Source organism: Euprymna scolopes, chromosome 15 (assembly GCF_053919585.1).
Source record: "Euprymna scolopes isolate OS-2025 chromosome 15, ASM5391958v1, whole genome shotgun sequence".
NCBI lineage: Eukaryota > Metazoa > Mollusca > Cephalopoda > Sepiida > Sepiolidae > Euprymna > Euprymna scolopes.
In genome coordinates, this window is record NC_136496.1 from 59,765,909 (window position 1) to 59,786,694 (window position 20,786).

Genomic DNA, 20,786 nt, shown 5'->3' on the forward strand with positions numbered 1-20,786 from the left:
TTAGAGCACAATTGAACCATGATACTTTAAGTGGAGCCATTATTTATAGATTATTTTATATCGAGAGTAGATTCTCTACAGTGAAATGTAGACTACAATGTATTGTGGACTAAGTCACTGTAGGGAAGCATGTGAATTTTCCTCCAGGTACACTGTGGCGGGGGGGGGCGGTCATAACTAGAGCAGACAATTGATTTGATCCAAAAATATTTGCCGATTTTGATGACAATAAAAGTATGGGAGAGCGGAACATTTGTTAATCCTCATTCAATCCCGGACAACGTCGTGTCTCCCTGCGAGTATATATTTGTACTTTCATCATAATTTGTACTATTTGGATATATCATTTTTTTTAACACCTCTCTCCACCCGGTTGTTTCGATTTTTTTTTTTTTTAACTCAACACACCCAGGCAACACTGGATTGTTTTTGTTTTTTTATAATGTAATTTTTTCCGTTCGCTTCTACTTTCTTCCTGCCCCCTGCTCAATATCCTTTCTACATCACCTTTACACAGGTCTGGGAAAAGCCGGGTACCCCCGCTAGTCTAAATATAAATTTGAAATCTTCATCTCAAAAATTCCGAAACAGGTTGATAGATTTTCATTTTTGATAGAAATCTAGAAAATTTATACCTAAGTGAAAAACCTGAGAAAATAATGTAGAAAATGCATTCTAATTTAGACAACAAAATACTTTACACATATTTGAGTGAAGTTTATTAAGTGCAACTCATTCTCGTCATCAGTTCATACCATTTAGTGATTCCCTTGAGTAAAAAATGTTACTACCCGAGGGAGGGGGAGCAAAATGACTCCTGATCTAACTGACATGAGTTGATTTCAAATGTCATTAAAAAAAGTTTTAAAAGTGTGTCCATTTTTCAGCAGAGAAGTGCTTTGCAGAGAGATGGTAATGCTTGTTAGAAAATCATTCGTTCAAACCACAACATCACATAGTTGTTTGATTGCAAATAAAATTTGAACCAAAGTTTAATATAACACTGATGAAAACTATTAGACGTCTCAGTTTATGACTGCCTATGAATGGTAGCAGCCAACAAGATTCTAAACGCATTGATCCAAACATAAGAGGTTTGGAACATCACTCTCTCAGAAGCTGGTTTTCACTGTTCATTTTAAGGACTTCGAAATGGTTTTAGTTCTCTTATAGTCCAACCGTTAGTTCAGAAAGGCTTAATTGTCCAATCTCAAGTATTGACTATGAAGGAAGTCAACCTATAATGATATGCTAAGACATTTTCATGTTCGCACTACCTTATTACAGTCCATCCTTTTTTAAAAGATAGAATCACCCGATTTCCAAAGATGCAATAACAAGACAAGTAATTTTTAAAAGTTCATCTAATATTGCTGCTGTAAAAAATGTAACAATCAGGCTAAAATATACTGACTTGGATTTCTGGCTACAATCAAAGTGTAATATCTGTTCAAAACTGATACAATTATATTGTGGGATCTGTGCTTGTATCACAGATAGAATGGACATATGTTGCAAACTTCTACAAGCGTTTTGGAGACCCCCCCCCCAACTAGATATATTTGGAAACTACATTAACTTAAGCACATTTTAATCTGAACTAAGGTGATACAATAGTGAGGTTTGTTGGATGGAAATATTTTTCAGCAGAGTGGCAATATACAACCGATTCCGCTAGTCACTAATCATTTGTTAAGCAGCTCTTTACTATCACATCTTTCTGTAATAGAATTATTACTTTCTCAACAGAACCTGATAAACGCCACGTTAACCTTCAAGCAACAGCATAAACAATTATTCTCTAACCTATGTCACCTCTCTTCCTTAAAAAATTGCACGTATTCCAGATATAAACATGAAAATAACTTTTTCTCACACTCAATTCTAAACGCAAAGAAAAGACGTATAATAGTGAGAAAGAGGACAAGACAGATCTGATGAACAAAACTAGACATGTTGCTGGCATTAGTCTGTCTCAAGAGACGATGGATTTCTGTGCCTCAGATTAGTCTGTTGTCGAATTGCAGCATCTGTTGTAACTGTGCAAGTCTATCCTGAATCGACAGGCTCTGTTGCAGGTATCACAGATGTAGATTGTGTCTGGTTCTTAAAGAACTCTTGCGGCTCTCTGCCGTCTGTGCTCTCACATCACTCTTCACGGCTAGTCTCTTCTTTCCTCATGTCTTAGATTGGCTGTTTTTTGTTTTACGGCATATCAACCCTTTTCAGGTTATTTAATGCTGAATCCAAAGATTTTGAAGAAAGGGTTTTTAATAGAATATATTTGTTGTTTTCAAGTCGGTTTCTATTTAACCCATAGTTGGGACCCTAACAGGTACTACCACTCCGGGTCAGAGCGGACCTGGGAGTAATGGCAATTAAAGGGTAGCTCCACACTCCCCAAAGCCCATAATCTGGAGCTTCACCACTGGATATAGTTTAAGGCCATATCCAGGACCATCTCATGCCTTGGAGAATGCTTTCACAATCCTTCTCCAAGGGCTGCAGCCTTCAGCCAATAAAACAGTAAAGATAAATCTCATGGATCAAATTAGAAATGTTGACATTGATAAACGCAACTCTGCACAAGTGTGGAAAAAAATCTATAGATGAAAAAGTGGATTTTATTCAAGGGAGAAATGAAAATAGTCTAGATATAATTTGCTTACAAAAGCTATACTAAATTTAATGAATGGTAAATTGAGATATATCTTGCAAACGTAAGCGAAACATGACAGTTTCATAAAACAAAAATAAAAACATCTTCGAGTGAAACATGTACTTAAAAAAGGTTTAAACATTTAAGTTGTTATTTTTATTGTTATTTTTTTTATTTAAAATAAATTAAAAATTTATTTAGATTCGTTAAAGCCATGTTATGTTTTAAAGCCGTTTGTAAAAAACGCAGCATCAATTATAAGGAATCCAAATTTCATACTAGAATTTTCCAGATATAAGGGCTAATAGTTAAAACTATCAATTAACTATTCTAAATGACAGTCACATGGAAGGTGACGGTTCAATCTTTAGAATAAGCAATAATAACTAATTGCAGAAAATAACATTTCTCCTCGGTTATGGCTGATGGGGTGAAAACAGTCTACCTCCCTGGATAAAAAATCCAGTTCAAAATTCCATATGAATTCTAAAGCAGTCTCCAGACACAGGTCTATCCTGATCAGGAAAGATATTGATAACTTATTTGCAGAGAAATACACCTGTCTTCCACATACAACACCTGGTATTCCCGAATGGTCACCCATCTGGTACTGACCCAACTCACTGTTGTTTAACTTTGATGATCAAACAAAATGTTATGCCATATGTTTGTCAAGACTTAATTCTATTATTACAAAAATTCATTTTTTTTTTCTTTTGCAACCAGAATTTCCAAATTATTTATGCCTTAAAATATTTGATTGAACAATACAATTAGGGGAAAAAATAATTTATTCATTAAACTTTTATAAATAATACACAAAAAACAAAATGTTAAAGATTAAAGATTGTTTGAAACGTGTTTGTATTATTTTGTTTTCTCCAGTATCAAATATCTGCAAGGTAAGCAGAAACAAAGAGAGGGTAACAAGAATCCATTTTATGTTTGAGAATCTGTGGAATTTTGTTTTGAAATAGCAAACATTTTGTGATTTAGTTTTAGAGAACGAGCGATGGGGAAGAGACGGATAAAGCTGATATTTAGTTTTTGCTTTTTTTTAATGACATAAAACATTAAAAGAAAAAATAAGTTAAATATATGCACATTTTGCAGATTTTAGTTTTTTTTATATATATATACGTTTCATTCACAATTACTTGCAAATACAATGTGTGTGTGTGTGTGTGTGTGTGTGTGTGTGTGTGTGTGTGTGTGCATGCCTAATAAACTTTCAGATGTTTGCTTTATTCTTTCATAACATTAGAGGTTTCATTTCAACAACATGCATTGAAAAAGAAAGAAAAATTTTCTACCTACAAACAGGACATTTAAATTAGCGAAATACATTTCTACTGGGCTTTATTAAAACACAAAAATAACTTCAAATTGTACAAGTCTATCCACAATTTATCATCTATACCGTGATGACTTATGCAAGTCGAAAGCTTAAACATGAATAAATCAACATGCATTTTGGACATTTTATTTATCTCAAGAATTAAGAAAAAATGAATGCCATGAAATGCAACCGACATTTATTTCTATGAACAGGTGAATATTTGCTACACACAAACATTCATAAAATATTTGCTACACACAAACATTCATAAAATATTTGCTACACACAAACATTCATAAAATATTGCAGAATGAAAATATACTAATGCATGCTCCTTAAAATCACATTTTTGTTAATAAATGTAAAACATACTTTAAATCCCTGTATTATTGAATAAAAAATAGATTTACAGTCAAAATTATATAAAATATTCAAATTAATGTTCACCGATTTTTTTGTTTTTATTTCTATAATATATGGACTTTATGACTTACATTGACAAGTCATGGTTTTGCTCTTTATGAACTCTTCAGACAATTACCACTATTTAACTAATGAAATTAGTACTATTTTGGAGGAGGGTATTATGTGGGGAGATGAAAGGTTGACAAAATTTAGATTTGGAGAACGGAGGTTAGGTATTTTTTAAGCAATTTTTGTCTGTTTGCTTTTTGTATGGGGGGGGATCATTAAACTAGGTGGTCTCATTTTAATTACTTTGAACTTTTGTGAGTTGCCATAAAGTTCCAGTGAGGAATTCCATCTTTCTACATTTATCACTTCACAGCAATGACACCCATATGCAAATACATGTGTGTATGTTTAGAAAATCAATATCAAAAATATGTTTATAATTTCTCTATTTCTTATTTGTTGAAATATAGAAATTTCAAATGTGTCGAGAAAAAAAATTGTCCATTCCATTGACCTTTTTAAGAATATGAGTATTTATTATACACACTGTTTTACTGCATGCAAATGCATGCCCATAGTTTAATGAGAGTATAGTAAATGTGAAAATACATACACACACATATATATATATATACACACACACACACACACACACACAAAATATGCATATGTTATTCTATGTCTGTTTAACCACTATATCTATTGATGGGAATTATGTGCCCAGTGGTTATAATAATGACTAATCTAAATGCTAATTACAAAAGTTAACATTTCTCCCCAGTTATAGATTACAGAATAACAGCAGTACTGCTGGCCTGAATTAGATAAAGGATACAAAAACATTCACAAAGTCTGCTGAAATTTATTTAAACGTTAGTTCAATCTTTTATGTTGGTAATTGCGAGTATCTATGGCTTATCTGGTCTTATATATAAGAGTGACAATGGTTTAATATCTATATTGCAAAACGTTACAATTGCTAGCTTTTCATTGCAGCATAAAAGTTTGGTAGGACTTGCAAATCCTAAATGGTTTCAGAATTTTTCCTTTCATAACTAGTTTTTGGTTTTAAATTTCTTGCCTCGGATCACAAATAGATGAATTAATTTTTTAATCTATCGTTTGTGAAGGAGTAGCAGTTGTTTCCACACAGGATGTTAAAGGAGACACGCTCTCTCAATGTACATTTATGATGAAAGGTTCATCAATACGACTTATTTTTTGGTTAGACTACTTTTTATTTAAGATCAACTTTGCAGCAGTTGCAGCAATTGAATATCAAATCAGCCCGTCAATGCTATTTGGCTGTTTTATGATTTTGTATCATCATAGCAGGTCTACTCTTTCAGGATTTACATTCTTTGAGATGAAGTTGATTGTTAATCGCTTGAATAAATTCTCTAACACCTACCAGAGGATTGCTGACAAGGTTTATTCAGCAATTTTTGTAGACCAAAATGTTTTTATCCTAATGCGTAAGTTTCTCAAAAACCACACCTGACTTCATTTAACCTCCTGGCAAGGAAATAAATAACATGTTCTTTGTTGTGTTTTGTTCAGAGTTATTACAATAATTCTCTAAATTTTGTGATTTTTACTTTTTTTTTTTATAGTTTGATAAAACATAACTGATTTTAGGTATATTCGTATTAAATAAGTTTGAGGAGGATGAATTATGGATGAGAAATGTTAGTTCTAAGATTCTTCTATTTTCACCTGCTTGTAAAGTAATGAAAACTAGATTTTTTTTTTAATATTAAATATTTATTATTGGTCATCGATAGTGTTAGAAATAATTTATGTAAACAAATGACATGTATAGCACCACAATGGAAACAGTACTTTACTGCTGATGACATTTGGCTCTTAAGGTTTTGAATTTCCATAAATACTATTCCTTAAAAAGATCAATGGAAGCGACTGAAAATTCTATATTTTAAAAGACATTTTGTATTTCTATATATAAACAAACAAGAAAAATAAATATATTAACAACTATGTATTCTGTCAAGTTCAAATCCTGTGAGATCTTCAAAAGAATTGGACCTACAATAGACCAAAGCCTACGGAGATCCCTAATCATGATTTCATCGACAACATGGAAAATGCCACAACACAAGAAAAAGATGTATTTTTCATGTAATTCTTTTTTTTCCTTTTTATTAAAGCACACGCGCGCGCGCACACACACACTAGCAGGACCTGTAAGCCAGCGTTGCCGATGGAAGCCTATCTCCCTCCCCTTGCAAAAAAGTAAACTACGGTTGTTGTTGGTGGCCACTGCCGTCCCTAAACAATTGCGGACACTGGTGGCCGCAGCTGAAATGTAATGATCTGGCTTTCACTGGCGATTAGTGCTGGTTTAATAGCTTCGCATATCAATTACAAAATATCTGATATTTCCCCAAAACCTCTGGCCTATGGAAGGTAGACTAAAAACTTGCTATGGTTTCAAATAATCTAGAAAGGGAGACTTGATTCCAAATATTTCTCATGTTGTATCTACCCTTTTTGGTCTTCATACAAAAAGCAAATTTCAGAGTGTATAAGGATTAGTTGATACTGGAGATATTCATAATTGTACCTTATTTCCAAAAGAGGGGAGATATAACATGAGAAATATTTGGAATGAAATTATGAATTCTCCCCTTGCTGTTATTTCAGATCATTTGAAACCATAGCAAGTTTTAGTCCCCCTTTCATCAAAACCAAAGATTTTGGGGAAACACACACACACACATACATACATGCATACACACTTGTAGCCAGATGAAATATTGAAATGCTCATATTTTGGGTTCTATGAGATGAAACTACATGGAAATTTGCAGGCTTTTTGAAAATTATACTATTTTATGCTTGAAATGTTATGACAATTGGTAAAAAATAACCTATATTTTCAAACTAATAAAATAGGCCCAAATTTGCCTACATGTGAATACATGATGTCCTGGCAGGCTATCTTCAGTTTTGTTGCTTCGGTTGTCTTTCCTGGCCAGTTTTGTTGCTTCGGTTGTCCTGCCAGGTCATTAATACACACACACACACACACACACACACACACACACACACACACACACACACACACACACACACACACACACACACACACACACACACACACACACAATGTATGATGTTGATTATTGTATACGAAGCATGACCAAATACACAACCAACTCTAACTGATATGAAAAATAAAACTAGAACCATATCATGATTTGATGCTTTCATGTAATTTTAGATCATCCGGTGACCTACATCCTTGTCATCCGATTTCTGATATAACATCAGATGTATATTGTGCCTTGTTGATATGCTTTTCAATATGAGACTTCAAGCTAATGGTTCTCAAACTGAGGTACATATACCATTAATAAGAAAACCTAGTTTGTACATAAGCACCTTCATTGATTATGAGTAATATAGTTTGTGTCTTAAGGTGCTTCCTCCATATAGTATTAATATTTTTTTCAAAATTAATTTAAAATATATACTGTCTTTTCCCCCCAAAAAATGTGACCAAGATTTACAAGTTTCTTGCACATGTTATTCATATTATGATTTTGTATAGTAAATTTTTTGTAATTTTTTTTTTTTTTTTTTTTACTTAACCACAAGTTTTGATAACATGTCAGCTCTTCGACAGTTTGGTCTGTGTTAAGTTTTCATGCGTAGCAATGAAACCCAGCTTAAACATCCAAAAAAAAAAAAAAAAAGTAAACTAGAAGAACTGATATCATAGCTATTTCCAGTGACTTATTGAGAATGTGAAATTGCAGATCTATTAGAAGATGACAAGAATTGTGAAAGTATCTTATGAAGACCCCTTCCCCATCTGGGGGCTAAAACCAAGATGGTGCGTATGATTTCAGGATCATTATAATAGCAAAGATCTTGATCCGCCGACCTGAACCCGCTGGACAACATCATTTGGTCATACATTGAGAACAACCAAGTCAGCCTGATCGCGTCCATTAGCTGAGTATTCGCCAAGCTCCTACCAGCGCTTGTGGAAAGGACATGCTCCCAGGACCGGACCTGTATCGAGGTCATGATTGAGGCTGAAGGCAGTTATCTTGAATAGATGTCAGCTCTACTACATAAGTTACCTGAATTGATTTTTTTCAATAAAAATTTTAAGATAAAGCTGTAGCATTGTTTTCTTTTAAGGGCAAGACTTATTGTTTAACTCTGTATATCGCTATAGTGTGAACTAATTGACCTAAGGGAGCATTTTGCTCCCCATTCGGGAGGTTCAGACTTTTCAGAGACCTGAAGAAGACCTGGTAACTATGCTAAGATTGTTTAATTAGTCCCGGACGACAGCGGGTGTCCCAAAAACTTGAATAGAAATATATAAAATATATTTTGCTTTATTATTTGAAAAATAGACAACAGGAAATGTGAAAATATTAGAATAATAGATTGTACTTGTTGGCCTGTAGAACCCAGTACCAGGGGTTCTGAATGACAGGGTTTAACCTTTAAGGTCATGGGAATAGATATCATTTTTTGGTCCCAGATTACAAAGCTGGAAATATTGGTGAATTGCACACCCGCAATTTGGGGTTTCCCCAAATGCGTGTCGTAATTTGATAAGTTTGAGGAATTTTCCACCTCCAACACATACCCCACTATATAATGCTAACGCCACTCAAAATTAGTCAGATTGACGCAGATTCTCGAGATAAAAATATTGCTCCCTGAAGACATGATCAACCCCCACTCCTCCATTCGCCTGAGTGCCGTCTCCAAAGAGAAAGGTCTTAACTTCACGTGTATATATCTGTAAAAAGTCTAATTTTTGTAAAATTAACTCTAGTAGAATAGAATTTCAAGTGTCTGCTTTTCTTTCTTGCCTGCATGAGCTTTGCTATTCGTTTTCAGCATACCAGGAATCTGATGTGACTGCCTCTCAGAGAACCAGACATCATGAGCTGAAGTTTTTGAAGACGATCAGGGGTCCTTGCGTGACGTCCCAAGAGGTGGGCCACAATAGTTTTAGAGACATTTTCGTTTTATTTAAATATTTAGCTACTAGCAAAGTTCTGACCTTAATATTTGACCTTGACCTTGAAAAATAATGTATACCCTCCCTAGGTTGGAGACCATCATGTCAGGTTTGGTCATGATCGGTTCAGTAGTGTGGTCTGTAGTACATAGGCTATGACCTTGACCTTTGACTTAAACCTTTGAAAAATGGTGTGCACGATCCCTAGGTGAGGGAGTATCATCATGCCAAGTTTGGTCATGATAGGTCCAGTGGTTTGGGCTGTAAAAGAGTTGTAAATAAAGATGTATGGACAAACGTTACTACTTATATATAAGAATCAATTATTTTTACAAAAAGAAAAAATTTCTTTATAGTATTTTGAAGAATTAAGAAATTCTAACAGTAAATTATAAAAATTGTAAAGCCACCATGAAATTTCCGAGTTTTGCAAGCAAAATTTAATCTAGTTGTTCAGTTAAACACAAGATATTTCTGAGGAAAGTTTAAAATTAGTGTACACTATATTTTCACCCATAGCTGATGGGGAGAGGGGTGTAGAAAAAATGGATTTATACCTTTCTTAAGAGTATTAATGAAGGAAACTGAATAGTCTTGGTGGAATTTGAACATGTTAAACCCATACTTTGTATTATGAAGGTATCCTATGTTGATGGTGCAAGGACAAAGATTTTCACAAATTGCAAGACGTTTGACCCAAAAAATATTGAAAACAATCAAAGCTGATAAAACCTAAATATTAAAGTTGCATTCCTTAGATTATTTGGACAACTGTTCTCACCTCCGATGTTATTCTCACCTTTCGGTCAATGTAACTTCTGACCTTCTTCCAGCGCATCTTTTTAAACTCTGGAATCTGATTTCCAACTGAATCCTTTCCACAGGAATAGTTTGTCCTAATACAATCAGTGATGAGTGGATGGAAGTCTTAAGTAATTTTTAATTGTTTTATTAGTACTATCTGTACTAAGGATTGAGCTGTCAACTTCCAGGGGACCGTCACTTAAAACTGATTATTAATTAGCAGTTTTATTCGATGTGCCACGAGATTACATCGGCTGAAATGTTATAACATCCAAAAATGAATAGTTAGACTAATTGAAATAAAAATTAAGCATCTAGATCATTCTGAAAAAGTGACTATTCAAAAATCATTCAAATCAGAATTAACAATTTTCAATGGAAAGTTTCGTGTTTTGTGGGAGAAAAAATGAAAAACCAATAGACTACAATTATTTGCAACACACACACACACACACACACACACACACACACACACACACACACACACACACACACACACACCTATGTATCAATATATATCCAGAACCATGCCGATAACTTGGTATGAAAATTTAGGATTATTCAGTTTTCTGTGAATCTAAAATGAAAAAATAAAGAATGATAGGAAACTAACAATGATATTGTCATATTATTGACCATCTGGGAAACAATTTACAGAACTTATTTCACAGATAACCGACAAATTCAAAATTTTGCTACCAAGTTATTAGCAACTTTCTGGATGTATTTAGCCTAGCTTCCCATATAAGAGCTGAAGGATTCTAAAAGTATTCTTTATTTTGGGTCTGATGCTCTTATCACATTCACAGAGTTGCTAATCTAAAATCTTGACAGACAAAAAATCCTTACAAGGTCAAGAGAAATCCAAGAGAAAATAATGATCAAAGAAATGTGATTTATCGACAGACAACTTGAGCAAAAACATTGCAATTGGATCTAGTACAAGAAAGATTAGAAGCTTAATGGATTTTTTGGACACAAGATGGAGAGAAGAAATGGCTAAATTTTTAATCCATTTTGAAAGCAAAAATAAGCATACGTTTACAGTGTGCAAATGAATACATTTAGATATTCATATTTGTAGCTAGAATAAGACCAGCTAGCGCTTTAAGTTAATCTATATAAATAATAAAAAAAAGTAGATGTATGCATGAAAATATTTTAATAATCTCAAACTTCTAGTAATATAAAACTGAAATTAACAGGAAATAGTAATCATGTGCCAAAGACGGTTTATAATGAGTAAAATCTTTGTTTGGATGGATGAATAATGAGTACATACATATATCGGTAAGTTGAAATGCAAAAATGTTCATTTCAACTTGCTGACATTTTTACTTTCTGCACATGCCCAAATTTAATTCATTTCTTCAAGTTGTTTAATATTAAATCTTTCTTACCTATGTCTCGATAGCTACATCGGCATAAGACCTGGCTGGAGCGATAAATGTTTTGGTTCAGAGTCTAGCTGATGACAACCAAACCATTTTTGAAAAAAAAAAAAAAAAAAAAACCTTTGAAAATCACGACTATATATTAGCTACATTCAATAGAAAATTGGCTCTGTAATAATATGAAATCTGCAGGAGTTAGAATATATGTAAGCATATTTTACGATCCGGCAAGGCTGGACGCCTCCCCACAGCTAGTATATAATAAAAAATGCTAAAAATAATAGAACCGCATATGCCAAGAGTTTTCTGTCTGCTTTATGGCATATCAAACCTTTAGAATTACCACATCGTCTAACCGAGAGAAGAAATGAAATAATCACCATTTAGTTTTTATAATGGTTATTTAAAAATACATAAAATTCAATGTCTATGTGAATATGTGCATTTGTTTGTTCCCTATAGAACGAAAGATTAGAGAATCTACATAAAATGTAAAAGTGTATTCTCATGTAAAATTGAGAAGGAAAATCAATGGAAATTTTCCCAAATCTCTTCCCAAGAAGGCTGAGAACATAACCCTCTTAAAACTTCAAATGTATCCTATTTTTATGAAATTTAAATCATATGTATTAATTATTTTGAGGAAGACAATGGAAGTAGTCTGAATCTTAACATTACTCAGTGTTCTGAAAATCTCTTACAGCAAATCCGATTTTAATGAAATTTAAACCACATGTACAAGACACTAATTCGGAGAGTTTTCCAACATTTCAGCATCTACACTAAGAGGCAAAATGAGAATGAGGTCCATAAAATGTAATATGCTGTATAAAAAAAAAATTATAGTAGTGATCCACATTCAATCTTGGTCTTCCTGCTAATTAAAAATGAAAGTCAATACATTCTTAATGAGATAAAAAATTATTACTTCACAGCCCTATACTTAACATATCCAAAACATAATTATCAGTAGAAAAATAATAGAGCAAAGTAAAGTTTATACATTTCCAGTTGATCATATAAAAATCGTAAATGTAATATCACACAAAACATGAAAGAGTTTTTACTCGCGAGTAGTGACAGTTTTCTACCTATCTAGGTAGGTTTTAAATACCTGGATAAAACATTTATTTTGAGGAACGTTTGTAGGGCATCTGCAGTGCAGTGTAGAGAATTCTTTAATCCTTTATAGGTAAAACGAGGGGGGGGACAATAATAGTGAAATTACACAAGTACACCTGAAGAGAGGTTCCATAAATTGTAATTCTGTACCAATGTTTGATTTGACAGTGTCCAAAACTACATGGCAGAATGGCATCAAATTTGGTATGAACAGTCAGATAGGATATGGCATGGATGTAAAAAATGTTAATACTACTAATACCAAAAGAACATTTTTCAGCTCAAGAATATTTGGCAGAATTGCATCCAATTCAGCATGAAAAATGCTTATGAAGGTAGATTATGAAAACGATGATTCTTAGATAAAGCCACAAGCTAGACTAAAATCTAAGCAGATTAGTGGCGAACATATTTTTAAAATGAATACTGAAGTCAGGGTATATAGTTATATGTTAGGTGTGTGATGCTGTAGGGAGTTGAGTTCTGCTCGCCCTCCCCCACCAAATCCTCATTGACCTCTATTCAGCAATGACAGAGCAATGATCAGATGGATATGCAAGGTCAGAACTCTATATCAACCCTTATACATCATTTGCAAGGGTGAATATACCAAAGTTTGATGAGCTGAATTAATATAGCCATATTAATAAGAATAACTCTGCAGGGACCTCAAGATGAAAGGTTAGAGAAATGTTGGATGACCGATGCAAGAGAAACGTTGGATGCCAGCTATAAAAGACCCTAGTGGAATTTAAACATAATCCATTCTTAAGATTGCTGAGATTGTAGGCTATGAGAAAATATACCCTGATCAATGGAAGTAACATAATAAAATTGATGATTAATTAGACAACTCATGAGCCTATGACTGCTGAGGTCATCATTTTCTAATGAGATTTGCATATTAATAAATGCAATCGAGCTGACGGGGTCCCAACTGATTGCTTTTATAATCTATTTCAGTATCTATTATACCAATAAAGAGAGAAAACACATGAAATATTCATGTTTAATTAACACCAGAGAGAATTAAACTTAAACAAAAAGACAGTGAGAGGACATAAAAAATGATCAATGACAAAAAGAAAATATTCAGGAAAAACAAAAATTGCTGCTGGGACTTATTTTTTAAATGTCAAATTATAATAATTGAATTGTTTTTTAAGTAAACATCGGTAAAGACATATTTCAATTAACAACACAAACAGGCAAAAAAATAAATCAAAACTAATTCTTCCATTAAATAGTGAGTTCAAGAAATGAAAGATATTTTTATAATTCTATCATGAATCAGACACTTGACATTTTCATACTGTTGATTTTAAAACACTTGAAATTAAAGTTTTTATTATTTTTTAATGTTTTATTCAAAAAACGTGTGCAGAACTTGTCCGTTTCACTACAGCGGTTTCATATGGTCACAATCACTAGGGGATGAAATTTTAGTTCTTACTGTAGATTGGTTAATTCTAGGTTTAACCTTATTGAATTTAGCAACCAGTACTCAGCTGTCTGACCAGTTGAGCTAGAATTAAATAGATGCAGATCAGCCGTTGAAGAGTTAGTAAGTAGAATGCGATGCTCTAATACGAGTAGATGGGCAAATTCATTCTCTGGTTTCTAATTCTAATAATTATGTATTCTATTATATAAAATTGTTTCATTCAAACAAGAGCTGTTTTTCAATAAACTAGAGAAAAACCGCAACCCTGATGTCAGTGTTATTTGGATTTTACAGACTTAAATTCTTAATTAAATTTTCATTATGAAATACTTGTTATGACATAACCAGCTACAATTAAAGTTAGTTAATGAATAATATAGCTGAAAGTTTTATATAAATGTCTGGTGGTCACCTACAGGTGATCAAATTGCACAAAATGTAGCATGAATCATGCATTTGTGTCATAATTTGGGGGAAGGGTAAAAATGTTAATACTATTACTGCTAGCGTTTAGGAAATCAAAACTGATATGGATCCAAACAAAAATAAACTTAGTTTTGAATAAAAAAGATGTTAGAGAATCACTATGAACTGTAGATCTTATGTAATCAGTTTGAAGTAGTGTGTGTGTGGCCCAAAACCTTTCTAATCGTTAAAAATGTATATAGCCCTTTTTTTTTTGTTTGAATACAAATTTAAAACTTCTTTGTGTTTAATTTTTATTCCAATGAAAAGCGATGCTAAGGATCTACTAATCCAATTCAGACACTTCATCATAGAACTACAGTAATGTGTTAAGCAGTGTTGCAGAGTCAAAAGGCATGTCTGATTCCTAGTATTCCAAAAGATCTGAATTCTCATCTTTAATATCTTCCTGTATTTAGACTATTAAAAAAATCAGACTCCAACTCTTTGCTTTCTTATAAGCTCGACTCCTTCCAAAATATCAAACTCCTGATTCATAACACCGTTATTAAATTAAACCATATTTGTTGACAAAGTTTCAAAGTGAGCTTTGCCAGGTATTTCCGATTGTAAGTATATAAATAAATAGATCATGCATATTATAAGAGATTTCCTTGTTAGTAAGTTCGCATATGAATTTCAATTGGAGGGAAAATGAAGACAAAGAAAGAAAACAGTGGGTCCTTTGTGTATGCAAGAGCTGTTTTCTAGACTCTGCTCTATTCTGCTTTTGAGCAGTTCATTACCATGTTAAATATATATTTATAACTTTCTAGTGTCATTTCCGTGAATAGTTCTCAAATAACGTTTTGTTTTTAGTTGGATGAGTGTAGGTTTATTGTTAACTTGACAAAAGAAATAGCATGATTTATTCATTTACCAGATTATATTTAGCTTCGATTATTTTTAGTTTTTTCCCTGGGTCATGCTGTGCTTGTCATAGTCATGGACAGATGGGAAATGTAAAACTGCTCATTAAGTATTGTTAATGGCCATTTACCAAAGAATAGCTCCCTTTTTTTATATAAAGAGAAGGGGGCATTATTCAAAACTATAAGCTCTTGCAAACTAAGCCACCTGCTCTGCCCCGTATTCGGCCAACTTCTGGTCTAGTTACCTATGACCTTATTTTTTATCCTATCTTCCTGATGATTAAACCAACAGTAAAATTAAACCCAGTACTGAACAGCGAAAATGTGGAATGTCATTTAATTCATTCTAAGCATAATCTAATATATAAAGTCAATCTTTATAGTGTCCTTATTGATAGTGTTCTTTCTACAAAATCAATATTTGATTCTCATAAGTTTTTTTTTTTTGTAGGTAGTTACATGTAGATAGTTGATCTACAAACACAATTTTGTTTCTTCTAAATAATACTTTGTCTGGGACATAATTATTTTTAAATGGTCGCCATCTTAAAACAGGGTGTAACTGTATTTGTTTTTAGCAGAGCTTCTTAAACTATGGATCGCAACCCCAAATGGGGTAGTTTAGCAAAATCTTAGAGTCGTGAGATTTTAACAATCTACAGAACGGACTTGCTGTCTTACAAAATAGAGTTATAATAGTTTTAATTTATTCACAAAATCATTTTTGGATGTGATATATTTGTAACAAATAATTTGTTTAAATATATTATTTGCCATAATTTATTAATAAATCCTTTAAAATTTAAATCTACTAGTGTAGATTAACAGTATGAAATGTTATTTTTTATTTATTTATTTATTTTTTTTTTTTTTTTCATGATTAAAATCCTTTTGACCATAGATAACTGGTGAAACTTAAGGGCCATAATGCAGATAATACCACAAAATCTTCTCAAGAGGAACTTAGTACTAAAAAACAGACACGTGGTAAAGGAAATATAAGTCTTTCCTTCAATTTGGCTTTACATTTAGAAATTGTGATGATTATGAAAACCCTCTTTGATCTGCAGTGAGTTGTTAACTACAGAGTGTATGAAACCATCAAAACTGAAAAGACATCTTGAATCAAAACATACTTCGTGTGCCAATCAACCAAAAGAACATTTTGAATGACTTGTAAAGTCTTTACATGAAGGAAAAAATTATTTAGTACAATTTATAACGGTTAATAAAAAATATTTCTCACGTCATATGAAGTTCACCATTGGAGAAGATCTTGTATTACCTGCTGCTACTAAAATAGTAGAAATACTTCATGGAAGTAAATATAGCGAAGATATTCGAAATATTCTTCTGTCCAACGACAAAGTCGCAAATAGAATTTCTAAAATTAACAGGGATCAATTTGTGCAACTAATTGAAAGAATTAAAGAAGGCCCAAAATTTTCAATTCAGTTGGACGAAACAACTTCTATTACTAATTCGGCTCAGTCAGGTACGTTTATAAAGAAAATGTAGAGGAAGAATTGTTATTTTGTCGTCCTTTAAAAGGGAAAGAAATATATTGCAAAGTTAACGAATTTCTAAAAAACTGAAGGTTTAGAATTGAAAAATTGCTGAGGAGTATACACATATGGTGCAAAAGCGATCACAGATTGGTTTTAAATCATTTTTTTTTTCAGGCTGCTAAATCTAATCACATAACTTTTACTCACTACCTTATTCATCGGGAGGTCCTTGCAGTAAAAAGAGTAGCACCAGAATTTAAACGATGTAGTTCAGCATGCTGTTAAGATTATAAATTTTGTTAAGATTCATGCCCTTAAAAGCCGCTTATTTTCGAATCTGTTAGGATACGGATTTCCACTATACAACTTTATTATTACATGCAAGGTGGATATTACATGTAAGGTGGATATCAAAAGGACAACGTTTAAGATTATGGTTGTTAAATGATGAAATCGAAATATTTTTAACAGAACATAAATCTAATTTCGCTTCTTTTGTTTTTTTAAATGATCAATGGTTATCTGTCAGATATTTTTGAAAACTTGAATGATCTCAGCTTGTCTCTTCAAGGAAGAAATAGCAATATATTTACTTCCAATGATAAAATTAAAGTTTTATTAAAAAGATTAACATTTAGAAAACTAGTGAAGAAAAGGATTCGTTCGAAATGTTTTGAAGTATTGATAATTTTATAATCGAGAAAAATTGTAAAAAGTATATCGCAAAAATTATTATTGATCACTTCAAAGCGTTAGAAAAAGTTTCGTAAATATTTTGCATAAACTATTGATTTTAAAAAGTTATCTTGGATTAAAAAAACATTTTTGATAGGCTTCAGCGGGATTGACCACCTGTCATACAAAGCTCAAGAGGAATTTGCTGCACTTTCGAGTGACTCAAACTTAAAAGATTTCCCAAAGCCTTTGACGGAATTGTGGATTGGAAGTAAAATTGAATTTCCCACAATCTCTGATATGGCATTAAACATTCTTTTGCCAGTCAACATAACATATTTATGTGAAATTACTTTTTCATTTTAACACATTAAATCCTAACATCGCTTATTGCTAAAATATGAAAAGATTTTACATCCAGCAGTGTCACATATTGCACCAAGACTTGATTTATTATGTAGTAAAAAAACAAAAAAAAAACAAGCACATCCGTCTCATTAACAAACGCCTCATAACCATAATCAGTTAACACTCGCTTTTGTAATCAATATAAATACAATTTTACAACATTTGTGACATTTTTAATTTTACATTATTGTATGTTCTGCATGTATGGCTAATTAAATATATTTATTTAATAAATGTCTAAGATCGCAAAAAAACTCAAACTCATGAGGTCGTGATCAAAAAAAGTTTGAGCCCTAAAAACAAGGAAACCATAGTTTGGTTTGGTAATTTTGTTTTACGGTATATCAACCCATTTCAAGTTCTTTAATGTTGAATTCAGTAACTCTGGTAAAAGATACTATGCTTCAAATTTTTTTATTATCTTCAAATATTTATTCATGGTGTTTTTTTTTTTTTTTTTTTTTTTGTTTTTTTAAGAGAAAACTGTTTTTAGTTTAAACTTTTTCAGAACATGATTGAGTTTTGAAAAGAGAAAAGGAACAATAAAAAAAAACATCAATGCTTGGTGCATATTTGGTTCAGAAGTCACCATCTTCAAATAACTGAATCTGATAGGACCAGGAAAATATTTTGGAAATAAATTTACTTTAAAAAAAAAAAAGCAAAAGCATTACAATTAAATACATTATCGGGTAGTGCCGGGTAGGGGCATCTAGTATATAAAAAGTCTTTATTGTTTGTGATTACAACAAAAAAGTGAATATAATATTGGTTAAATGATATTAGTGCTGATAACTATGTGGACAACATGCATATCAGCAGTGCCAGTATCTTGGGAATGCGAAATGACTAGTATACGCAAAGTAGGTCAACAACTTAAATAGAAAAAAGAAATCCACTGTGTTTTAATTAGATGACAACTGTTTAATTTCACATACAGTTTTAGAACATCGTGTGATATATATATATATATATAAGGAACTATGTGTGTGTGTGTGTATGTATGTATGTGTGTGTGTATGTATGTGTGCGCAAGTTTATTCCCTACGGACTCCAAAATGGCTGGGTTAATTTTTTATAAAATTTTACAAGAAAGTGTGTTATGTGCCTGGCAGTGATCTTAGATCGGTTTTTGTATCAGAATATCTTCAATAAGTACTGATAATCAATAATCAAAATAATCAGATGAAAGGAACAGGCAATTTTGACCAAAGTTAACACCTTACACTGCCTAACATCACAACTGCATTTGAGAAGTTTCATTATCACAAGTTGAAAGGCCCAATATAAAATCAACAGTAGATTCTTTGATAGGACAGGAGCACATTCGACATGAATGTTTCTGTTTAAAGCACAATTGTAGTATGATACTTGACTTTTGCATTTTAAGTTTTAATTCGAGCCATTATATATAAAAATAATTTTATAAAATTAATAGATTCTCTACAGTGCTATATAGACTACAATGTAGTGTTGACTAAGTCACTGAAAGAGGCATGTGAAACTTCCTCCTAGTGCACCGTAATAGGTCCCCAACTAGAAGATAATCAATTTGAGTGAAAAAAAAAAAAATTAAAAGATTTCAACGATTTTGATGACAATAAAAATATTGGAGCATGAAACATTCGTTGATCATCATTTAATCCCGGGCAACGTCGAGTCTCCCTGTTAGTATATATAATCTATAGTTTTAGTTCATTAGGTGTTAATGCTATTATGTTATAGTGTTTAGAAAATAGCACTCAAAAGCACATAGAGCTATACTTTATTATGAATTTTTATTTATACAAACATTTTGGCTACATATATACATACATGTTCCAGCTACAACCTTATTAAAGGTCTAGCATCATCAGATTGCAGACAAAATACTCTGGAAAGTTTTTTTTTTCCATAGTCTTCTATGTATATGTACATATGAAAGGTTTGTATAAAAAGATTTACACTAATTATATACATCTAAGTAAATGAAAAAAAACAAAAAAACATTTATTGATCATAACTACATTACCATCCAAATAGGTTACTCTAATTTAAATCAATATATTTATCTTCCTCCCATAGTGGAATGATAGGTCGTAGTGGGATATGAAGAGCAAACACCTTAAAAGTCTCGCATTCTGGCCCGCAAAAAAAAAAATAAATCATGGAAAGTGCCATCGGCATTCTTTGCCAGCAGTACTTTGGACAATTAGCAATTAACTAACCACTTCTTAAAGGAAAAAGGCAAAGCGTGGGAGGGTGGACATAGAACTGGATAGGACCAAAGCTGTACAATAATTTTATTCCCATAAAAATCAGGTTTGTAACATTCTCAGTGGTATCAGAGGTGCACTACTGGTGAATGGATACCAATGCAGAGTGTGAGAGAAGTAATTTGTCAAACTGATCGAACATTATAAGATCTTTTGGCTTTAATTACATAGACCGTTATTAAAGCAGTGAAACAACTATTCAAAATCAAGATGGGTGTAAAATAGCAACTTTAACATAAAAATCACACAAACGATTGATATGCCGCAATATGGAAACTATACCAACCTACCTTGTGCTTAAGTAAATGTAATAATACTAAATGTAATAATAGCTAGATTCAAATTCAGTTTGCTGATTCCATAGGTGGCCACTTGCATCCCCTCCCTATTTAAGAGATTTTATAGTAAAAGTA

General features: G+C 32.3%; 1 protein-coding gene across 2 annotated transcripts in view; it reads right to left on the bottom strand.

Annotated features, from left to right (window-relative positions):
* Positions 1 to 20,786, bottom strand: part of LOC145293838 (uncharacterized) — a 398,476-nt gene that overhangs the window by 248,097 nt on the left and 129,593 nt on the right. The window lies entirely within an intron of this gene.